The sequence below is a fragment of the Anabrus simplex genome, chromosome 1 (genome assembly GCF_040414725.1).
Source record: "Anabrus simplex isolate iqAnaSimp1 chromosome 1, ASM4041472v1, whole genome shotgun sequence".
NCBI lineage: Eukaryota > Metazoa > Arthropoda > Insecta > Orthoptera > Tettigoniidae > Anabrus > Anabrus simplex.
Window position 1 is genome coordinate 859,990,177 of NC_090265.1, and position 24,504 is coordinate 860,014,680.

The 24,504-nt window shown below is 39.9% G+C and overlaps 1 protein-coding gene across 1 annotated transcript in view; it reads left to right on the top strand.

The window, feature by feature from the left end:
* LOC136874233 (transcription factor Sox-3) overlaps positions 1-24,504 on the top strand; it is a 423,434-nt gene that overhangs the window by 107,479 nt on the left and 291,451 nt on the right. The gene's annotated exons all lie outside the window — the stretch shown is intronic.

The following is a 24,504-nucleotide window of genomic DNA, read 5'->3' on the forward strand; positions in this document are numbered from 1 at the left end:
TTCGTGACATTAAAATATAAGACTTTGTACAACCCTCGAATAAATAATAATAATGTCAGACAACAATCACTTACCAATTCTCAAATTTTGTCATCCCTCAAAATGGTTATATCCAACCTTATCGTCTCATTTCCGTTTCTTCAAAACTGAATTCAAATCTTTATTAAACGAGTCTATTCTAAATAATGAAATCTGATTCCAAACCGTTTAATACACATGCCAAATTCAAATTACTGTTAGTTTCTAGTAGCGAGCTCTGTCGATTAACAGCTCGCTTTGAGTAACGGGACACTAGTCTCCCTTCGTTTTCTTGACACGAAACACATGTGTGCTGGTCGTGTTTTTAACTGGCATTGAATGAAACGATAAACTCGGTCTCGCTGGCAGTTCACATAAAATATCATCGTTGACCCACCTCGATTATGCGAAGAGATTTACTTTACGATGTCACTCAAATATTCTTATCCATCACGGACCTACGTTTTCACGTGGAATCCTAATTATGGACTGATCGTATTTCCATCTCAATAAATTACACAAAATAACTCTTCGTGATTCCCACACTGAACATCCCGGCATCAACACTACAGGATTTCAACAGCCTGCTCCACAATCCTTCATTACCTCTCATTTCGCAACACTTGAAACTCTCGCTTAACTCGGCACGACAATAATATGGAATATCTCTCTTGGGCCGTCTACAATGCTGTTACATAAACACTCTGTACAATTAACCATCTCTTCCCGCATATCAGAGCTAAATATTTCCAAAACCGAAATTCACAATCTTGACTTACAAAAATGGTTACTGTTATTTTTCCTCTCATCAACTCTACACAAATTTCAACAGACTTTGGAATAGCAATCCCTGTAAAAAAATGTTATCGATCTCGCCTCGTAATTCCTTTGAATACAATTTTACATCACTTAACACAACGGTGTGCCTTCACGCCAGCTGTAAATGAATAACCACGGATTAGGCTTACATGAATTTCGTCTTTACATCGAACAGAATTTTACGATACATTAATATCTTAACTTAGACAAACCACAAATATAGAAAATAAACGTATGAAACTGATACTTCATTTTATACATTAAATTCATTTCTCAACCATAGCATCTACTACTTTACAACACTTCACACGCTAGTTTCGCGACTTTCCAATTATCCAAGAAAACAAAACAAATGGCCTTTTGTCATATTTCTCTGACACTTTTACGAAATAAAAGGGTGACCAAAATGTGTCACAGACACACACACAAGAAAATATGATGGCGTCATGAAATAAATAAAAGCATTTTAACAAAGTGGTAATTCACATACCTGTTATTCACACGTCTTCTCTGATTTTTACAGATTCACCAGCATCTCAATCTTTTTATTTAGCCATCTCGACAGACTTGGCTTTATACATATTTTTTTCTTTTATTTAATTGTATTTCCATTCACCTGAACATAATGACATATTAAAAAATACCCTTCACACGCTTTCTTCCTAGCCCGGACCGAACACGTCTGTCGAACTTCGACCCGCACACGCAATATCATTTTTTATTTATAACTTCAATTGCAGGAATTGCAGGATCGCGGCATTACTATGACGGTCTATGATCTGTCCCTGAAAAATAACGTGATGTTTAAAAACTATCTCCACTTGGAGTTTATATTACGGCCACCTTCTTCCCTTCGGACTTATTCTTTCAAGCACTGGTTTATAAAGTTACTTGCCTCGACTTCAATTGACACAATGCGTGATTTCAAGATGGCGCATCGGTCTTTTATACTTTTTAACTCCCAATCTCATGCCATTTTCATTTACCGCCAAGAATTTACAGACATTTTCCTACCCCATAAAAATGTATTGAAGGTAGATGCCACTATAATACATAATTGTTAATTTAGTAGCGATGTTATTGATGAGCATTTAAGAATTTCTCTCAACGATTTGAATTGTTAAATTACCTCATAAGATAGGTACTGTATTTGGTCGATGTAACCGAGTTTGAACAAACAGCCGCGTCTTTTGACAAAAATCCTTCTGGAGCTATTTAGCGGTCCAAAATCTGTATCATTAATGGCCAAATTGTTTCACTTACAATTTCCTAACATTTAATACAGCAGTTTTGTTTCCAATTCTTTTTAAAATGTACTTTTTATTAGAACAAATAGTCCACTGACTGTATCCAAGTTCCTTTCCCACGTGAGGGTGACGTAATTTCTTTAGCGTGAGAATGAGAACTACCACCTGTCCTCCACGTGCCGTCTCTGGTCAGAGATTTAAAAAATGTATGTAGAGCTCCTGTCTCGTAATTTATATGGGACCCCATGTAATGACTTTAGGACTCTGGTTCCTTATGACACAAAGGACATGGGTTCAATATGTTATAGCAACTTCTGGTTCAGTGACGAAACCAACGGGGAACTACCTCACTCCTCATTTCCCCAGTACTCTTCTTCAGTGATGCCTTGGCCATCTGTGACTGCTGATGGTGGAGCTGTTGAGGATCCAACCTGCCTTCCGGCTGAGGACTGAACATAACACATACAGGCACGTGATTGCCAGTCGGTCAGTCAGTACAGTTGCCAGAAAATTACGTGCCATTTTTCGTTACTTACAGTAGTTGGCAAGTGGTCAGCGTGCTGGCCTCTGATCCAATGGGTCTCGGGTTCAATTTCCGGCCAGATCTGGTATTTTAACCTTCATTGGTTAATTCCAATGTCTTGGGGGCTGGGTGTGCGTGTGTGCCGTTTTCATAATTAGAATTCAACATAGGTAGGTCCCTATCCTCACAGACGCGTAGGTCGCCTATACGGTGTCAACTCGAAAGACCTGCACCACGCCTCTTCGGAGGCCACATTGCATTATTATTAGTAGTTTCGTAATTGAAGGACCTCTCCCCTGTGTGCGCCAACGGCCGTAGCCGTGTTGAAACACCGGCTCCCGTGAGATCTCCGAAGATAAGCAACATTGGGCGTGGTCAGGAGTTGGATGGGTTGCCACGCGCTGTTGGTGGGGGTAAGGAAATGGAGGAGCGGAAAGGAACTGGCCACCCTACCGTGCGTAAACTCCGGCTCAGTAAAACCTCTGCGGAGGTTCGGACCTGCCTTCGGGCAGAATAACCCCTACCTTACCCTCCCCTTTGTGCCGGGGTGGTAGAGTAGGCTACATTCATTGTAACCCCTGCTTATCATAGGAGACGACTTGGAAGGGTAAACCCGGTGGCTTTCTTCTTCTCTTTCTTCTCAATCTGTTTACCCACCAGGGTCGGTTTTTCCCTCGGACTCAGCGAGGGATCCCACCTCTACCACCTCAAGGGCAGTGACCTGGAGCTTCAGACTCTGGGTTGGGAAATAAAACTGGGGAGGAGGACCAGTACCTCGCCCAGGCAGCCTCATTTGCTATGCTGAACAGGGGCCTTGTGGGGGGATGGTAATATTGGAAGGGATAGACAAGTAAGAGGGGAGGAAGCGGCCGTGTTCTTAAGTTAGGTACCATCCCGGCATTTGCCTGGAGGAGAAGTGGGAAACCACGGAAAACCACTTCCAGGTTGGCTGAGGTGGGAATCGAACCCGGGCCTCCGGGGGTGGCAGCTAATCGCACTAACCACCACACCACGGAGGCGGACCAGTGGCTCTCACTTTAAGAGATGGAGTTATGACTACGGGACCGCAAGCTGAGTCTGTCATTACTTCCATTTACTTGTACTAACACCGTACTTTACTCTTTTCTGTTCGATTCCCTTGGTCAACACTTAACCAGGCTAGAGGGTCTCATTTTTTCGCACTTCCCTTTACCGATACCTTCATTCTTCGAAGGGCTTTACCTCTTCTACATAAAAGGAAGATGTTTTAGCCAACTTCTCGTGTAAAACAATAATTATCGCCATATCACCGTAATCAAAGACCTCTGCATTTAAATAGATATTTTAATCACTGGTTTAGAATCAGCCAGGGAAGAAAGTACACACACCGAATTAGCTGGCCGGGCGGTTAGGGTCGCATAGCCGTAAGCTTGCATTCGGAAGATAGTGGGTTCGAATCCCACAGTTCGCATTCCTGAAGATTATTTTCCGTGGTTTACCATTATCACACCAGGTAAATGCTGGGGCTCTAGGTTGATGAAGGCCACGACCTCTTCTTTCCCAATCCTACCCCTTTCCTATCCCTGCGTCGCCGAACACCTTCAATGTATTATGGCGACGTTAAATCATTAGCAAAAACAGAATCACACAAATCTAGATAAATTGTACGCTTTATTGCTTTGACAGCGCAAACTTCGATACTTTTGCTTCCGGCTCACTTGTTCATTTGTTCAGACTGCTGTGTTCTGTTGTACGAAACTCAGAAGTGAGAGGTTTGACAACACCAAGCAACACGAGCCGGCCAGCAGGATTATCACGATGGCAACCACAGTGGTTCCACCCACGTTTACATGGCAACCGTACCCCCTATTCCCTTCTCCCCACTCAGGTATGCAGTAAACGGGCCTAAGAACTGTCAGAACGTATCTTCCATTATTACGACTATAGTCTGGTGCAGCTCGTGTAAGGCAGACCCTCCGAAGAGAGTGGGCGACATCTGTCGTGTAGGGGAAACTGCGAATTAAGAGTAGTGGAGGTTATTATTGTTCGTGGTGTATGAATTCCAGGAATGTTTGAGGCAGCACAAGTACGCAGTTCCCGAGCCAAGGGAATCAACAGTTTAAGATTAAAAATACTTCGGTTCGGCCGAGAATCGAACCAGAAGCCCCGAGGATCAAGGGTAAAGTGAACACAACTTCTTATCTCCGGTTGCGTACCAAACAATGAAGCCTATGGAATATAAATGACATTAGTAGACGAACAAGTGTGAGTGGTGTTTTTAAAAGTAGGCTCCATGGCTAAATGGTTAACGTACTGGCCTTTGGTCCAAACGGTCCGGGTTTGATTCCCGGCCGGGTCGGAGATTTTAACCTTAAGTGGTTAATTCCCTTGGCTCTGGGACTGGTTGTTTGTGCTGTCCCCAACATCCCTGCAACTCACACACCACACATAACACTACCCTCCACCACAATAACACGCAGTTACCTACACATGGCAGATGCCGCCCACCCTCATCGGAGGGTCTGCCTTACAAGGGCTGGATCCGGCTAGAAATAGCCGCACGAAATTATTAATCACCACAATATGAAGATGAAGTTGGAATTCAAGAGGACACACTGGGCAAATGTTCGTTTATAAGACTGGGAGTTAGCTATTGGAATAATTTACCAAGGTAGATGTTCAGTAAATTTCCAAATTCTTTGCAATTGTTTTAGAAAAACTAGGCAAACAACAGATCGGAAATATGCCATCTTGTCGACTGCTCTAAATGAAAATCAGTGGTGTTTAATGGTGATGATGATGTAAACAGGGTACCAACTTCTGAGTGATCGAAACTGTTCAATGCGCGAACACATCAAGATCTGCCGGTATATTTATACTATAATACCTTCTTTGTCAGTGTTATAAAAGGAAAAAAAAATATTGCCAGTAGTGCATCCCGCTGTGTACCGGCTGAAAGAAAAAGAAAAATCAAACAAAAAAATTGCAGTTTTGTGTGATTTTTTGGTGTTATATTATGACCATACCATGGGACTTTCATAATTTTTAGGTGTAATCCGGGTCACAGGAATATGACTTCTTTCATTTAAAAATCCGACATGCAGTGGCCGGAATAGAATAAAAAGCATTGCAGTACATGTAACAAACCCAGCATTTGTTCTAGTAATTTAATAGTCTGCCTCTGTGGTGTAGCGATTAGTGTGATTAGCCGCGTTCGATTTCCAGCTCTGCCAAGAAATTTGAAAATTGGTACGAGGACTGGAAAGGGGTCTACTCGGCCTCGAAAGGTAGATGCGGGTGGGGATCGATTCCCTCCTCAGCCATTCTCGAAGTGGTTTTCTGTGGTTTCCCACTTTCCTTCCAGGCAAATGCCGGGTTGGTGCCTAACTTAAGGGCACGGCCGCTTCCTTCCCTTTCTTGTCTATCCCTTCCAATCTTGCCATCCCCCCAGCAAGGCCCCTGTTCAGCATAACAGGAGAGGTCACCTGGTGAGTTAAAAATCATCCTCCCCAGTTGATATTCCTGACCTAAAGGCACGCACCAAGACACTGCCCGTGGGACGGTAGAGGTAGGATTCCTCGCTGAGTCCGAGGGAAACACCAACCCTGGAGGCTAAACGGATTAAGAAATAAATACATTAAATTAACAACTTCCTTTTACATGTCAGTAAGGAGGAGAGAAGTGTGAAATTTTGTTTTTGAGAATGCTTATCGGACTCAAAGACTGCCGATTAAAACTACTGGCATAAAGTAAATAATGCGAGTGTGGTGTATGCTCTAAATACGATGGTCTGCAGAGTGTAGCTGACGGATCATCCGGGTAAATTTATGAAACAATGTAAAGTTTGGCCTGGTTCTATTCTTTACGCCTACTGCCCAGCCCCTAGTTTACCTACAGTATGGTTAATGACAGCGCGTCTGCTCGACTCCACTCCACTCCTTTCATAAGTATAGTATGATACGACACGCCTGAGTGAAACAAGTCAGACACTGCAGGGTTTCCAGCAACGAGATATATTTTTCTGAAAGAGGTTTAAGAGCCTATTCAAACAGAAATACAATTTCATACAACGCACATAATAGCCGGGAAGCTGGTACTTCTAGGGGGCGTGATAATCGAGTGGCATTGTCACTGCTTCTCACCGAGGCAGACGCTGTTCCAATCCAGGCAAATGGTCATGGGATTCTAAAAGTGAAAGTCACGCTCCTATACTTTGGATTCTACGTAAAATTGCAGGTCGCGCGGCTATGATTACGATATCTACAGTCACGTTAAACCATAAACTTACATTGGTTTCCTCTGTCCAGAAAAGAGAATAGAAAGCCTAGGAAGCTGCAAGTTTTCATGTAGATAACCCCTAACTCTGGAGGGAGCAGGAACACTTTGTGACCGCAATCTCCTACTGGGTCCCAAAACTTGCCAGCAATTCTGAATTTCTATAATAAATCGTAATGAGTTCACATTGTGTATGCATTGACTCCATTTTAAGAGAGCCTACCAGGGCAGTTTGGAATCCAGTGTTCATGAAGGGAGCAGGGAGGGGGGTCCAAAAGAACGAACGACTAATAATAATAATAATAATAATAATAATAATAATAATAATAATAATAATAATAATAATAATAATAATAATAATAATAATAATAAAAATAATAATAATGACGTGTGGCCTCCGAAGAAGCCTGGTGCTGGTCTTTCGAGTTGACTCCGTATAGGCGACCTGCGCGTCTGTTAGGATGGGGCCCTATCTGTGATGAATTCTAATGATAATCCCTCGAGCCATCGGAATTAACCAAAGAAAGTTAAACTTCCCGATCCGGCCTGGAATCGAACCCGGGACCCACTTTATGAAATGCCAGCACGCTATGCATATAGCCATGGAGCCGTACAATGAATGCTATGAAGGAGACGGAACATTGGGTGACTGAAAATTTCCCCGAAGTTTCCCACAAAGGGAGTTTTCTGAAAAATATATGAAACTGCAAAGAGGAAGAAGCAGAACATATATTATATTTTAGCATTTGACCCCGAACTCCACGTTCTTTGGTCTGATATGCTAATCGATACCACTCCACTGTATTATTGAATGGCAATCTGTTGAGTGATCCAATGGGCAGGGACTAAATGAGTGTGAATTCTCTCAGCCACGACAATCTGAAAAACAACAACAAAAAATAACAACGTAGTTTTTAAAAGAAATATAGTGAACCCTACAGATATTAAACACGTTTTACAGGTCGAACTGAAGACAGGAATTGACTGGAATGTGTATGGAAGATTTATAGTACTGTATAAGTTTATATAAAGTTTAAAAGTTTTGTGAAATTCTCCACACACTCTCTCTCAGACACACATACACACTAATAATAAAGGAATGGATGTGCATACTGTTTTTTTTCGTCTCCCTCTGTGGTGTAGCCCTAGTGGTTAGCGTAATTAGGGCTGGATTGGGGTCCACACAACCTCAGAAGGTCAACTGAGTAGAGGGGTTTCGATTCCATTCCAATCTTTTCATCCCCCGCAAGGCCCCTGTTCAACATAGCAGGTGAGGTCGTCTGGGCGAGATACTGGTCCTCCTCCCCAGTTTCATTCCCCCGACCCGAAGTCTCACGCTCCAGGGCACTGTCTTGAGGCGGTAGATGTGGGATCCCTCTTTGAGTCCGAGGGAAAAACCAACCCTGGAGGGTACGGGTGAAACCCCGACCTCTTTGAACTTAGCGGTAGGCTAATGATAGGCTGAGGAGGGGGGTGTCAATACCTGTGCAGCAAGTGAGTGATTTTCGGGAAAATGTCAGATCGGATTTCCTTGCAAATCTTTCAGTGAAAGGAAGGGCGTCAAGGGCGGGGGACTGTCGGATATGTAATATTAATGTCTTTGGTCGGATATGTAGGCTCTCTCCGTAGCACTCTACTCTTGCTTCCTGTAATGTAATTGCTATCTAGAGCACAAGAATGAACATGTGATGGGTGCTTCAGTCCGTGTCAACTTGTGTACTCTATATGCAATATTTTCGATACCGTGACGTATATAATTATATTATATTATATTATATTATATTATATTATATTATATTATATTATATTATATTATATTATATTATATTATATTATAACCATGTAATTACGTTATTGTAAGTCATCTTCTTTCCAAACTTTAAGAAACACTACTAAATCCACAGCCTGCTTCCAGTCGTTGGACCAGGTCAGAGATAAAGTGAATGAAGCCCGCATCTAGCAGCGAGAATAGGAATTGTGCCGGCTGCCGAAGCCTGTCGCACTCCTGAGGCAATGATCGGTGATTGACAGATGAAGAGATTGGAGAGTGTTACTGGAATGAATGATGGCAGAAAAAACTGGAGTACCCGGAGAAAAGTCTGTCCCACCTGCGCTTTGTCTAGCTCAAATCTCACATGGATAGAAACTATACTACTTCTAGGAAAGGGCCGATGACCTTCGATGTTAGGCCCCTTAAAGCACCAAGCTTCATCATCATCATCAATTCTAGGAAATTCATTTGGCTCGTTCACCTGCCTGATATGTTGTCCACAGGATAATTTTGAACCCGGGATGCCAATTGTGTATCTTTATAGTATTGTGACCGTACTCAATCTTATGTTTATAAACTCTGTCTGTACTTCTTGAATATTAACCTAATACTTAGGTTTTATACTGGAAAGGATAAATAAAAATTGAAATTTGAAATAGGCCTATAGCCTATGTTGGGTTCAGTTTCATTTTTGTCTGAATTCTGTTGTTTGTTTGTTTGTTTGTTACAGCATCCCGGTAATACGGGTAGAGGGATTTTGATGAAACTTGGCATTTGAGTTTCGGATAAGGACAAAGTGCGATCTTAGCTACAAGTTGTTCAAAGGAATTCAGCAAAGTGGGGTAACTTCAGAGGGTGCCTAGAACGTAAAATTTAATGTATATCTTCTAAGATGGATTTTATAGAGAATAATTATTAGAATATTTCTTACAAACTAGTTTCTTTAAACTTATTTGGCTGCAGTGGAAATTAAGGAAAAAGTAAGTGGTGGTCGTCTGAATGTTTAAGTCCAAGAGCCGGTAACTGTCTATGAGGAGTTTCTATGCAGATCATACCGGCAAAATTTATAATTATTGGTACATCTGTCTGTACTTTTTGAATATATATATATAGTCTATATATATATAATATATATATTACGTCGCACCGAGGGAAATAGGTCTTATGGCGACAATGAGATAGGAAAGGCCTAGGAGTGGGAAGGATTCGGCCGTGGCCTTAATTAAGGTACAGTCCCAGCATTTTCCTGGTGTGAAAATGGGAAACCACGGAAAGCCATCTTCAGGCTGAGCTCGAACCCACTATCTCCGGGATGCACACTCCAGCTGCGCGCCCCTAACCGCATGGCCAACTCGCCCTGTTTTTTAAATATTAACCTAATACTTGCTGCTTATACCAGAAGGAGGAGTTCAAATATAAAAAGAAAAGAAAAGAAAAAGTGTAAAATTTCCCTGTGGGGAAATAAAATGATCATAAATAGGCCTATGTCTTATATGTCTCTCAGTCATGGCTTTCAATCAACGGTTGTAGTCCGACTCGTTGGCTGAATGGTCAGCGTTCTGACCTTCGCTTCAGAGGGTCCCGGGTTCGATTCCCGGCCGGGTCGGGGATTTTAACCTTCATTGGTTAATTCCAGTGGCCCTGGGGCTGGGTGTTTGTGCTATCCCCAACATCCCTGCAACTCACACACCACACATAACACTGTCCTCCACCACAATAACATGCAGTTACCTACACATGGCAGATGCTGCCCACCCTCATCGGAGGGTCTGCCTTACAAGGGCTGCACTCGGCTAGAAATAGCCACACGAAATTATTATAATTAATTTCGGATGACCACCAGCCATAAGACTAGTCCGCAAAATTCCAGTTAATTGGTCCGTTATTGGACATTATAAATTTTCCAGCTAACGCATTCTTGGTTGCCAGTAGTAGGCTATGCAGTGGTCTCCGCGGTATGCACTAGCCATGCGTCTTGGTAGGTATGCTAGTTACCAACTGATGAGCCCAAATTGGCACACTGGGGCGAAACGCTGGTAATCAAGAATGAGTATGTTAATGTGGACAATTTATAATGTCCGATAATAGACCACTTAGCCTATATTGGAATTATGAATTTACTCATTGAGGACGATATGTGTATCAAATAGCCCGCAATAGGTTTTACCCTTACTTAACACTCCGGTCTTCGTCGTTTGTAAAACAGCAGGCTTTTGAATGTCACGATCCTATAAGTTATAACTTGCACACTATCCTAGTTAACAAACAGCACATCAAGCGTTCCAGTTCCACGCCAGCTACCAAATCCCGAAGAATGTCTTGTTGCCACTTGGCCTTATACGCTTGTGTGATCGTGTGTTTGCTAACGAGAAATCTGAATGGACACGATGGACTGCAAGCTACAATTGTTGCGAGCACAGTTATAAACTTCGTCATCTTTTCCCACACCTTGGTGGGGTCGCGGGTGTGAACTGTGTCGTACATTTGGACTAGGCCCTGTTATATGACCTGATGCCCTTCTTGTCAACAACCCTATGCGAAGAGATGTATTCACTATTGCGTGTTTCTATGGTGGTTGTTATTCTGAAGTTTTGTGTGTGTTTATGAAGAGAAGGGTGTTGGGAGAAGCATAAGCCCCTAGTCCCCAAGCCAGAGGAATTAATCAGTCGCGATAATAATCCTCGATCCGGCCGTAAATCGAACTGTTGACACTTTGACCATTCTGCCAATAAGTAGGACGTTAGAACCTCCTCAACGAAGCTCATCGCAAGTGAACCATGCGAACTTCATTAGGCTGCCGCATCACTGCTATTGTGAAAATGAGACAAATGAACGCAACTTACTGATGCGGTAAACATGAAATGGCATATTGCTTTTAGTGCCGGGAGTGTCCGAGGACAAGTTCGGATCGCCAGATGCAGGTCTTTCTATTTGACACCCGTAGGCGACCTGCGCGTCGTGATGAGGATGAAATGATGATGAAGACGACACATACTCCCCGTGTCAGCGAAATTAACCAATTATGATTAAAATTCCCGACCCTGCCGGGAATCGAACTCGGGACCCCAGTGGCCAAAGGCCAGCACGCTAACCATTTAGCCATGGAGCCGGACACTGATGCGGTGAGGAGAAACATGTTCCGCTACTTGAAAACATTGCCACTTGCTATTATCATTGGCCTGCCGTTCATTAAAGAGGACAGTGCGCCTATAATACAGTATTACAATATATAAATGATGTCAGAAAAAATACATTTTAATGAATGCTATGTAACAATACAATCTAAAATACTATATACGCCTATGCTGACACGTAATGATAAATATAAAAAAATTTGGGTAATTACAGTAGAGTATCCTATTTAATCTTTAACTTCAGTGACTTGTAACAAATTTTTCATGACTTGTTTTCTGTGTCAAGACGCAGTTGTTGACCTAATCCTTGAAGTATCTTAAGGGTAATTAGGCGGATCGTGTCATTGTGACAGTGATGGCAATCTCACGACAGACTCCCATTACCATATCATTACCAATAACGTCATGTTAAGGAATCTTTTGTTGATGTAAGTAATTAAGTGCCCCATGTTCTTACTGTCAGCCGTGATTAATGTACTGTACTTCTACTTTGCTGGGAAATGAATGAATCTAATAATCATGCAATATACAGGGCGAATGGAAAATACGTTTCGATTATTTTAGAAGGTGACTGGAGATGCTATTCCCGTTATAACTTTCAGGGATAATTTCTGATTTGATTACATCCTGGTTTATAATGGGTTTTGGTCAGATGTTTGAGTACGTATGCCTTTTTTTATATTAATATTATAATAACTTAATAATAACAACAACAACAACAATAATGATGATGATAATAATAATAGTAGTAATAATAATAATACAAATCTTTGTTATTGTGTGCAGACAGTTTGATTTGATGTGATTTAGACCTCCTGAGTTAAAATATAAATTACGTTCCACTTTTCTCTACCAGAGGACAGAGAAACGAAAACTCCATTGGGCGACATGTTACTGAGTTTTAAACAATTTGTGCTCAAAAATTCATAGAAATATAATAAATGTAGGCCTAGATATTAAGTTTGCATGATTGTTGTATTTGCACCTGTTCTAAACATATCTCAAGTCATTATTGTTCTTTCTAAAGTCAGTTTTGTATAGTACAGATGTGATATTCCATAGTATGAGAATATGTATATAATCTACTGTATATAGTCTATATAAAATAACATGTCCTGACTGACTGACTGACTGATTGATTCAATATCGCCAGCCAAAACTACTGGATATATAGGAATTACTTTTTGGGAATTCATTTATATTAGAGTGTACGTGCTCACTAAGGGAGGAATTTTGGATATTCCGTCGCTAACGGGGTGAAAAGGAGGGGGGGGGGGAGGATAAATTCTTTAAATGAGCATATCCATATCTCAAATACTTAAAAGTTTACTGACGTAAAAGTTCGCATTTAGAAAAATCCCCTTTAAAAATAAAGAATCACCCTTACGGGGGGAGGGGTGAAAAAAGGGGTTGAATACCTTTTATGTGAGAACACTTATATCTCAAAAAAACTGAAGATGTTACAGACATGAAAACTGGTATTCGAAATCTCATTTAAAAATAAAGAAACATGTTTTTTATTCCGACTTGAGAGAAAACTGTTTCTCAAACGTAGCCTACAGTTTTATGTCGCATGGTCATCGTAGCCCGAAAAGACAATACCATAAACGTAGTTTACAAAAAGTTTCGAGGGTAAATTAAAATTTTACAGTGAGTGTCCGGCTCCATGGCTAAATGGTTAGCGTGCTGGCCTTTGGACACAGGGGCCCCAGGTTTGGTTCCCGGCAGGGTCTGGAATTTTAACCATAATTGGTTAATTCCGCTGGCACGGGGGCTGGGTGTTTGTGTCGTCTTCATCATCATTTCATCCTCATCATGACGTGCAGGTCGCGTACGGGAGTCAAATCAAAAGACCTGCATCTGGCGAGCTGAACTTGTCCTCGGACACTCTCGGTACTAAAAGCCATACGCCATTTCATTTTTCTCAGTGAGTTTTTTATACTTTAGGGATTTTCAGATAATGTCTTAGTACAGTACCGAGGAACGATTACTTTTAACAAATTACAAAATCTATGCGAGCGAACCCGCGGGTAAATGCTAGTGTGGTATAAAACAAAAGTATCGTTGTTAGATCGTAATTTATATTGTAAAATTTCATCAACATTTATTATAGAATGATTGATTTATATTTTAAATTTAGTACAAAGTCGTAGAATTATTATTAGTACCTCCTACAGTGCTGTAGCCACTGAACTTGCCATCAATTTTCTTTTGTTACTACAACTTTAGCCGGTCTCTGAACTAACATCGTCTTTAGGGAGGGGTGAGTGTGACTATGGTATGCAAATTCCTTCACTAGGGGAGAATTTAGTATCTCAGGAAACAACACTGATCAAGCAGTGGCGGCTGGTGCAGAAAATCAGTTGTGTGCTGTATCCCATCCCCACTCCAAAAAATAAAAATATTTAGAAGCATACCGGTATGTGGTTTTCAAGAGGCTCTCCACTGAGTTTTCCACACTAAACAAACACGCAAATAACTCCAACATATATACACATTCCTCATAAAAAACTATAAAACTATATAATTAAACACACAATAACACCTGCAATGGCAAAATATTTATGATCTCAAACACTTGGTGTGAGCGCGCAAAAACAGAACTTCCCAATGTTACCAACTTCATTCAAATAAAACCAGCAACGGCGTAATGCAAAATTATACGTTATGTTTTTATAGTGTCATTTATAAACTAGACATTTTTAATTTTAAAAAATCACAATATCATGTCCTTATTTTGACAGCATATAAAGTACAATTTTTATAGTTCATTGATTTACAAATGTGGCTGTGGAATAGGCAAGTTGGTAGTATTCTATCCTCTTTGGTATTAAAAGACCTGGCGCGAACAGCTCTATAGTATTTTGTTTTCCCGTTTGCTTTGAGCGATCCCCTCTTATATACTACCGCTGAGTCAAGAGGGTGCCAGCTGCCACGTTCTCATATCGGTCGTTATGCAAGTGTGACTAGTGCAAGCGCTGCCTCTCTGTGGTCGAACGAAGAATCGCTGTGAAGTGATGTCTTGGCTGTTGTTTCCACAGCCTATCGGAACACATTCTCTTTGTATCGGAAAAGTTGGGACCGCATGCGCAAAAGGCTGAATTCCTGTTTTCTGGCTAAAAGCTCGCTGAGCTGTGATCGCACTGCACCCGGCTGGAGCGCACAGTAGTTAGTTACCTGGTTGTGAGGGGAGTTGAATAATTTCCTATTCTTTGGCTGACGTCTTTTTCCATGCACTGTATTTGATTGTAGATCATATTTTTAAACTAATTTATTTTCCCAATAGGTAATGTGCTGCAGCACTTCAGCATATAAAGTACGGCCGCCCCTGTGATCAAGTAACTGGAGAATTTAAGAAGGAAAATTTGTACAATGAAAGTAGTTTAGAGCCAGTGGCTTCTTAAATTCATTTCTTTTCTCGTCACTTCGGCTCATGGACTTCTGTACAGTATATGCTACACTTAGTTTTCCATTTACACCGACGAACACTCTGTGTGAAGCTTCATTCGATAGAAAACTTGTGCCACCTTCATTATACCAGAGTAGTATCGATATTTTCTACTTCAAAGCTTCGACCCAGCACTTTTTCCAATTTTCTTACGTTGCATCGACACAGATCTTATGGTGAAAATGGGATAGGACAGAGAGAGGATCAGCAAGAAAACTACCGTGACCTTAATTACGGTGCTTTTTAAAGGTAGGAAAGATCATAGTATGAAGATACAGTTGGAATTCAAGATGACAGATTGGGGCAAATATTCATTTATAGCAGGGGTGCTCAGCTTAATTTGCGGGCTGGTCGAATGGCAGATTCCTAAACGAAGCGCGGGTCACATTATTCTCCCGCCCCCCCTCCTCCCACCGCCATTACCCCGTCCTTCCCTAACACACAAGTACATCCACACACCCAAGAGCCCCCTTCTTCAATCACCAACCAGTTAACCAACCAATCTCTCACACGGCTATTCGACAAGTCAAAACGAAACGAGAAAAGTAAACAATACTCTGTAATTCTGAATAAACTTACCAATTATTGAGGGGTCTGGACCTCCGCTTGAAGTGACAGTTTCGAAATGTCTGGAGATAGATCTGACACAGCCACCCTCAGAATGAAATATAGGTGTTCATCACTGATCCTGGAACGAAATTTTGATTTTATAAACTCAATTTTTGAAAATATTTGTTCACAGATGTAGGTACTCGCAAACGTGTACAAGTACTTTCTCGCAAATTGTAAGAAAGCTGGAAATTTTCATTACTAAGTGCGCGGTAAAGATAATAAGATTTCCCTCCGCGAACTTGTTCCTTAATTGGGAACAACACTGAAGTTCAATTAGCTGCGGCTGCAATTACAAGAAAAGAATAGAGAAGGTCTACTCCTTACCTGCCTTGAAGATCGGAATCATTATGCATCTTACAATTAGAACTTTCCTACAGTCATGTAAAAAAAAAAAACATCAAATCAAGAAGAAAACTACGAATAATTCAGAGATTTTTCTGGTCGTTTTATCTCCTTTCTGCGTAAATTACAAGAAAGTTATTTTAAAAATAGGTTTTTCGGTATATACGATAAACATAAACAAACTTAAGCACGTTACAAAAACTCCGCCAGGGGGCTATGTAAAATGCCTTCGCGGGCCGTATGTTCAACACCCCTAATTTATAGGGCGAGGAGTAAGGGATTGGAATAAATGGTGGAGGGAAATGTTCGATGAATTTCCAATTTCTTTGAAATTATTTAAGAAAAATCTAGGTAAAATTTGCCAGTGAATCTGCCATCTGGACCAAAGCCTTAATGCAGATCATTGATTGATTGACTGATTGATTTATTTATTGATTGAAGATAGATCCCATCATTTACCTAGTGTCAAAATGTGAAACCAAGGAAAGCCAACTTCAGGGCTACCCAAAGTGGGGCTCGAACCTACTATCTCCCGACTGTAAGCTCACATCTACGTGACCCAAACCGCATAACCATCTCGCTCGTTGAATCTGTATTACTGACAAGCAATTTCTGAATAAGTTACAAATATCGAAGCATTTCCTGATGACACCAAACTTGCAGCAAATGTACCTTCCCTTCTTCATCAAATAATGGTAATGTAACTTATAGGTCCAATAATAATGTTATTGATGTTTCTCACGTCCCACTAACTACATTTTACGGTTTTCGGAGACGCCGAGGTGCCGGAATTTAGTCCGACAGGAGTTCTTTTACATGCCGGTAAATCTACCCACACGAGGCTGACGTATTTGAGCACCTTCAATACCACCGGACTGAGCCAGGATCGAACCTGCCAGGTTGAAGTTAGAAGGCCAACGTTTCAACCGTCTGAGCCACTCATCCCGGCTATTATTATTGGTCCAATTCAATAGTTATACAAACACCCGCTACTTTTGTTATTTAGAGGTTAAAAATTCGTAGCCTTTTATGGACATTGGGCCAGAATAAGCTATAAATGTAGAAGCGTGGATTTATTTTCGTATGTCAACTTCCATCACCATTCCATCATAAGGGAGGCAACTTGAGTAATTCAGTGTCATTTGATGAACTGGTTCCAAATACCGAAATATTCTAATTTTGTGATGATAGCAACCGAGCAGCAAATCGATGGCTTTCTTTTAAAACCTCGTATGTCCAAATGTTCTTCCTACCTATTATATCCCTTAAGACTGGCCACGCCTCCCGGTCATATATTTGTATGCAGTCCATCAGAATAATTTTTGCTGTGTTCATTTTCCTTTGCTAAAATCTAAAGGAAAATGGACCTTAACGTACCGAATTGTAGGGATGTTGATTGCATGGCAAATTTACACATTCCTACAGTATAATGTATTTAAGGTTCATTTTCCTTTACAAATTGGCAGAGGAAAATGACCATAACAAAATTATTCTTTTGGACTGCATATAAATATGGGACTGGGAGGCGTGACCAGTCTTAAGGAATATAATGGATAGGAAGAGTATTCGGACTTACGAGGTTTTTAAAGAAAGCCATCGAAATGTACTTCCTTATAAATAGGTCTGCATCCTCTAGTTAGACATACAAGTTATATATCATTATCTGATAGAACATAATTGCAAAGCATAACTGGAATATTTGAGCGCTTGCTGATGCAGTGGAAGATCAGACACCGCCCTCCGGCAGGCGTGACTAGAAAGTGTGTCGGCCGCCGTGTTGTCCCAATGCTACTATTACAGGCCGTCTTGAATGTCATCAAGTTGAGTAACTGCTCCCAGCAGACTGCTAAGACATTAGCCCCGCTTGTCTCGCCAGCTACCGGACCAGGGGTGAACCAGCTGTTTGTGTCGAACAACAAGAGAACAGTTTCAATCACACACTTGTCTGTCTGTCTGTCTGTCTGTCTGTCTGTCTGTCTGTCTGTCTGTCTGTCTGTCTGTCTGTCTATTTCTAAAAGTGTAAAACTGCTGGACTTACTTCAACCAAACTATGTATTTGGAATCTATTCACTGAGGATTGTGTTATCAGGTGCATATGATGACATGATAATCACATGGAGTTGGTATTTATAGAAAGATCATTCTCAAATATTTTTGCCAACATTAGATCTATCAAATAATGTATATATCAAACGTTTACGAATTTGTTATATCCGTCTCTCTTGTATCACTCTCTTGCACAAAAATTTGTAAAAGTACCGAACAAATATATTTAGGCAAAAGTTTTGTAAGTAATATGCAATTCAGAATCAAAATATAATAAAAAAAAATATAGTTTGCTATAAGAGAAACTAAATAGTTCGTATGTAATGAAGAGAAGAACAACAGCCGGGCTGAGTGGCTCAGACGGTTAAGGCGCTGGCCTTCTGACCTCAACGTGGCAGGTTCGATCCTGGCTCAGTCCGGTGGTATTTGAAGGTGCTCAAATACGTCAGCCTCGTGTCGGTAGATTTACTGGCACGTAAAAGAACTCCCGCGGGACTAATTTCTGGCACCTCGGCGTCTCCGAAGACCAAAAAGTAGTTAGTGGGACGTAAAACAAATAACATTATTATTATTAGAAGAACAACAAATACAGAAGGAAATCACGTTTATTAAAAACTAGCATTTGTACCCTTTTTCGCAGTGGATTACATGTTAAAATGACATTATCCTACGAAAAAGCGTGGCAGTAACGTGAAATATGATGTAGCTGAGCAATGTCGAGACAGAGAGAGAATCAGGACGATTTTCAAATTTGTTGTTCCTTACAGTTCCTGCTCGGAAGTTGTATGAAATTCTCCGTGATTCTCAGGTTGCATATTGTGTTTCTGACCACTGGCGTGGCCCTCTGACGTTGAAGATACCTCCCTTAATATTTTCCCTATCGAAAAGAGTAAAATGGCTCTTTAGTTTTTCCCGTTACCCACCTTGAAGTGACATGCACGACATATCTCACAGACTTGGACTAAAAATCCTCATAATCATCTGAGTTATTGTCCGTCGTATGTTAAATAAGTACATGGCATAAATGAACGGATATAACATATTCGTAAACGTTTGATATATACATTATTTAATAGATCTAATGTTGACAAAAATATTTGAGAATAATCTTTCTATAAATACCAACTCCATGTGATTATCATGTCATCATATGTACCTGATAACACAATCCTGAGTGAATAGATTCCAAATACATAGTTTGGTTGAAGTAAGTTCAGCAGTTTTCCACTTTTAGGAATAGACAGACAGACAGACAGACAGACAGACAGACAGACAGACAGACAGACAGACAGACAGACAGACAGACAGACAGACAGACAGACAGACAGACAGACACCAAAGGGATATATTCTACCTCATGCTTCCTCTGTGTTCAGTTACATTAGGTGGGGTTAATTTTCAAGCCGAGCGAAATATGTTGCATCGTCTGATTTTCTCCTCTTATGGATCCTTCAAATAACCGTAGGTCTGCGAGGGTATCCGCCACTGGCTGTAAAGCATGAAGCCTGTAGAAAATAGTGATTTTCTTCGTCATTTGAAGAGTAAGCGGAATTATGTACATATTTTTTTAAATGAAGGGCATTTCACATGTAGTCTACAGATTTTACAGTATAATCAATTATGAAAGAGGAAATTGAACAACTTCTTCTGGTCTACCTATAAACCCTCATGTGCATATCGAAACATGCTCCAGTAGACTCTAAATATGAAGTTTGGTGGAGATATAATTAACAGTGCAAAATAAAATTGAAAAAACCCTCTTTTGGTCCTCCTATAAACCCCCAGTCTGTTCGATATGCATATTGAAGCCTGCTGCTGAATGATTAGACTCTATATGTCAATTTTGGTCGAGATATAATCAATATTGTAAGATAAAATTGAAAAAAGAATAAGAAAAAAACCTCTCCGGTCTTCTTATAAACCCCCAGTCTTTTCAGTGATTTCTAAGTGATATGCATATCGAAACCTGCTCCTGAATGAGTAGACTGTAAATGTGAAGTTTGGTCGAGGTATAATCAATCGTGTAAGAGACAATTGAAATAAAATCTCCTCCGGTCTTCCTATACACCTCCAGTCTTTTCAGAGATTTCTAAATAATATGCATATCGAAACCTGCTCCTGGTTGAGTAAACTCTAATTATGAAGTTTGTTTGGGATTTATTCATCTGTTTACCCATGATGGAACAAACAAACAAAACAAACAAACAAACAAACAAACAAACAAACAAACAAACAAACGAACAAACAAACAAACAAACAAACAAACAAACAAACAAACACAAAAGGTAAAGACTACTGATACGATCTTGGGTTGACCTAAAACGGATAAATATATCAAAATATGGCGAAATAAATAACATTACAGACAGTGAACCCCCTGCAAATTTATTTACAAGATATTCACTTTACAACACAGTACATAGCCTACAGTACTAGACTGAGTTTGATTTTAAATCTAATACGGCCTCCCGTTTAGCAGGCACAGAACTGGTCATATTACCCATTCCTTCTATATGTTTTATTTTCATTACTTTTACAAGAAAAGCAAAGCCATCTTCGTACAGGTCATGAAAGCCCGTGGAGGAGTGGGAGGTAAACATTTCGACTATCTAACTTGTTTGTTTCCTTATTATTTATTTGTGATACCTCAAGCCACTTCTTTTCAGTTTCGACTCAGTTAATTTATATCTATTAAGTTCTTCAGTCTTCCGAAATGACTTTTAAATAAATCAGTGTATAAACTATCTGAGAAAGAAGTCATATGGTAACAGAATTATGGCTGGGAAAAAGAGAAACTGTATCCCTAGTTCAAATGTAATGAAGACAAGTTGCTTTACGTCGCACCGACACAGATAGGTATTATGGCGACGATGGGACAGGAAAAGCTTGGAGTGGGATTGAAGCGGCCGTGGCCGTAATTAAGGTACCGCCCCAGCATTTTCCTGGTGTGAAAATGGGAAACCACGGAAAACCATCTTCAAGGCTGCCGACAGTGGGGTTCGAACGACTATTTCCCGAATACTGGATACTGGCCGCACTTAAGCAATTGCAGCTATCGAGCTCGGTAATGTGATGAAGAAAATAACAACATAAACAAAGGAAAATAATCTCTTCAAAACACAACATTGTACTTTTTCAAGTACAATTATTTTACTATATGCTGGGCCTTAACTTTGACCAAACTATATGGAATCTATCTTTTAATGTTGGAAATATTTCCTAGCAGACAAAGTAGGGGTAATACGAAAAACGTCAAATTAATAATTTCCTCAATTGTGCCGAAAGTTGAAGGGATAAAAGGCCTGGTAAGGTTCCAAATTGTGAGTCTTGGAGAGCTCTATCAAACTAAAAAAAAACAAATTTATAAAATCACTTTTGACCTAAATGCAGTTCCTTGAAAACATCCTAAAATCGCTTGTTTCTTTACTCGTTTTCTTTTTTTATTCAAACCATAGCCAAGTTATCTTATAAACATAATTATTTCTGTAACGTATTCCTTGGTTCAACATCATGAGGAATTTTTTGATTATTTTAAAAAATGTCCGCCCCAAATTTAGTTATAAGAGCTTAAGTGAAAGTCTGCATTGACTCACATTAGCGCTCGTAGTGGTAAAAAAGGGCAAACTGCCAATCGACCGGATAACGATGATTAAGGAAAGGATTGTAATTTTTAGGAATAAATAAAGAATATATTCGCATACTTTATTGTATTTTATTTATCTAAAATTAGTAGCTCATATCTCTAGGATGTTTTCAACATTAAGTTGCTTGCCTGAAGTGCTAGGACTGTTGATTTTTCGTTCAGAAATGCTTATTTGTTCTCTTCACTTTGGTTTGCAGTGCCTTTATAGAAAAGAAGAGTGTTGAAAAAGCGCAGAACATGTCCAACATTTTATAAATTCTGAGTTTTTTTATCGAATGGCTTTTAGTGTCGGAAGTGTTTGAAGACATATTCCGCTCGCCTGGTGACAGCCAAGACATACACAGACACATCTATAGTAAAAAATGACAACTTGAAGAGAATGTGCGTCATTTTTACAAGCATTTCTATTTTACGTGACCGACTGTGTTGTGATTCGTAACGTAATCATCTACTGTGCCCAAGGTAGTGAGATAGAATCACAGCTAAGTTAGTCGGTAGTGGAGTAGTTTTCACTATAAGATGTCTCTGTGATGACTGATAGCGCGATGGCCTGTGTGTAACGAACAAGAATTTATTAAGTCGACACTCCGGAGATAAAAATCGATATTTTGATGATTTTGGTGAAATTTTTCAATGACTGAAATTGGAGGAATTGAGTTTCTTCTTTTTTGTCACGAAGTTATTCCGCTGAATTCAAACAATTTATCACTGTAATAATGCTTTGTTTGCCCATTGTAATTTTACATTTAAGCTCAATTTTTCTCCCATGTCCGCCTTCGTACGTAACGGTTAGTGTTATTAGCTGCCGTCCTAGGAGGCCTGGGTTCGATTCCCGGTACTGCCAAAAATTTAATACTGGGGCTGGTATGTGGTCCAAATGGTACATGCAGCTCACCTCCAATGGGGGTGTGCCTGAAAAGAGCTGCACCACCTCGGGATGAGGATACTGTTTAATTTTTCTCCCATAATATTCTGCCAAATGTAACAAAATTTGTATGCTATATGTATCACAGCTATATTAAGAAACTTGCGTATGGAATTTTTGATTGCAGAATTTTTTCAAGTGTTAGGGATTTTTAAGTACAAAATTTTAGAACGTAAAAATTACACAAACTTTAGTACGACATATCTCCTTATACAAATTATGTACAGAAAAATCGATACATAGTGCTTTTAAAAGAAGTATTATCTGCCTAATTACGAATTTAAATTAACATGTTAAGAAATTTCATGATAAACTGGAATGAAAAATTTCAAAAATATATTATTTTGGAAAAACTGTTATTTGTATATGAAAGATGTTCATGATATCTCTACTTTTATGTAGGTAACATTCCCACAAAGTTTCGTGAAAACCCATGCGTTAGGTAAAAATATCGTCGCTTCACCGGTAAAAGGTTGTATTCCACAAAGCTCTTCCTATCGATTATTCTCCTTAAGACTGGTCACGCCTTCCAACCACGTATGGTTATGCAGTCCATCAGAACAAATTTTGTTGTGTTCATTTTCCTATGCCCATCTGTAAAGGAAAATTAACCTTACTGTACCGTACTATACGTATATATGCTTGCATTACGTATTTACGCACTCCTATTGTATAATGCATGTTAGGTTCATTTTCGGTTACTCGTCGGCATAGGAAAACGAACACAACAGACATTGTTCTGATTGGCTGCATATCCATACGTGGCTGGGAGGCGTGACTAGTCTTAGGGAGAATAATCGATAGGAAGAGCTTTGTGGATTACAACGTTTTACCGATGAAGCGACGATATATTTTTATCTCCGGAGTTTCACCTTAAGAGGTACACAAACCCTCAATCGTTGAGTCAGGGATTTAAATGGATGCGGCTAAAATCCTGGGCTCGACCATGGAATAGAACCCGAAAACGCTGGTCATTGGGCTAAGGAGATGAATTTATTATTATTATTATTATTATTATTATTATTATTATTATTATTATTATTATTATTATTATTATTATTATTATCTCTATGAAATCTACAACTTGTTAAGTTCAAAACGCTCAGTACCTTATTGTCGAGGAAGAAAATCACTTGGAGCAGTTCATACAATGTATTGCATCTGGTTAAGCATCATCCTTGACTATTATCACAACAGTCCGAGAATGTATGCTGAGTAACACAGTGTCTCCAGGATATATTCAAACATAGACAACGGGATTCATGGTTAGAAAGGCAGACTTGTTTTTTGTGTCTCAACTGTGGAACTCTTGCCTGACGTATTAATAGAGATGTATTGCAGATATAAAAGCAAGAATTCCTTCATTCACTTGTCCCCGCATTATGGTTGTAACAATCCAGTGTTCGCCGAATGAATATCCAGGTCTTCCTCTGTACTCTGTGTAGCGACGTAGAGGTTCAAGGTGGGGTTCTAACAATACATAAAAAGGTAACAGTATACAGTATTTCACAATTCACTGGTATTTCTTACAAACTGCGGCAAGCCAGACGCTCCGTATTGTTGCAGTCGAGGGGAATATACGGTATAGAACGTTTTCTCTGCGTTTAATCAAGAGATTCCGTTTCATTTCAATAGAGTATAAAGTGAATGAGGTTCGTCCTCGAAGATTTGTCTATGAAACCGGAAGGAAGGTTATTATTATTATTATTATTATTATTATTA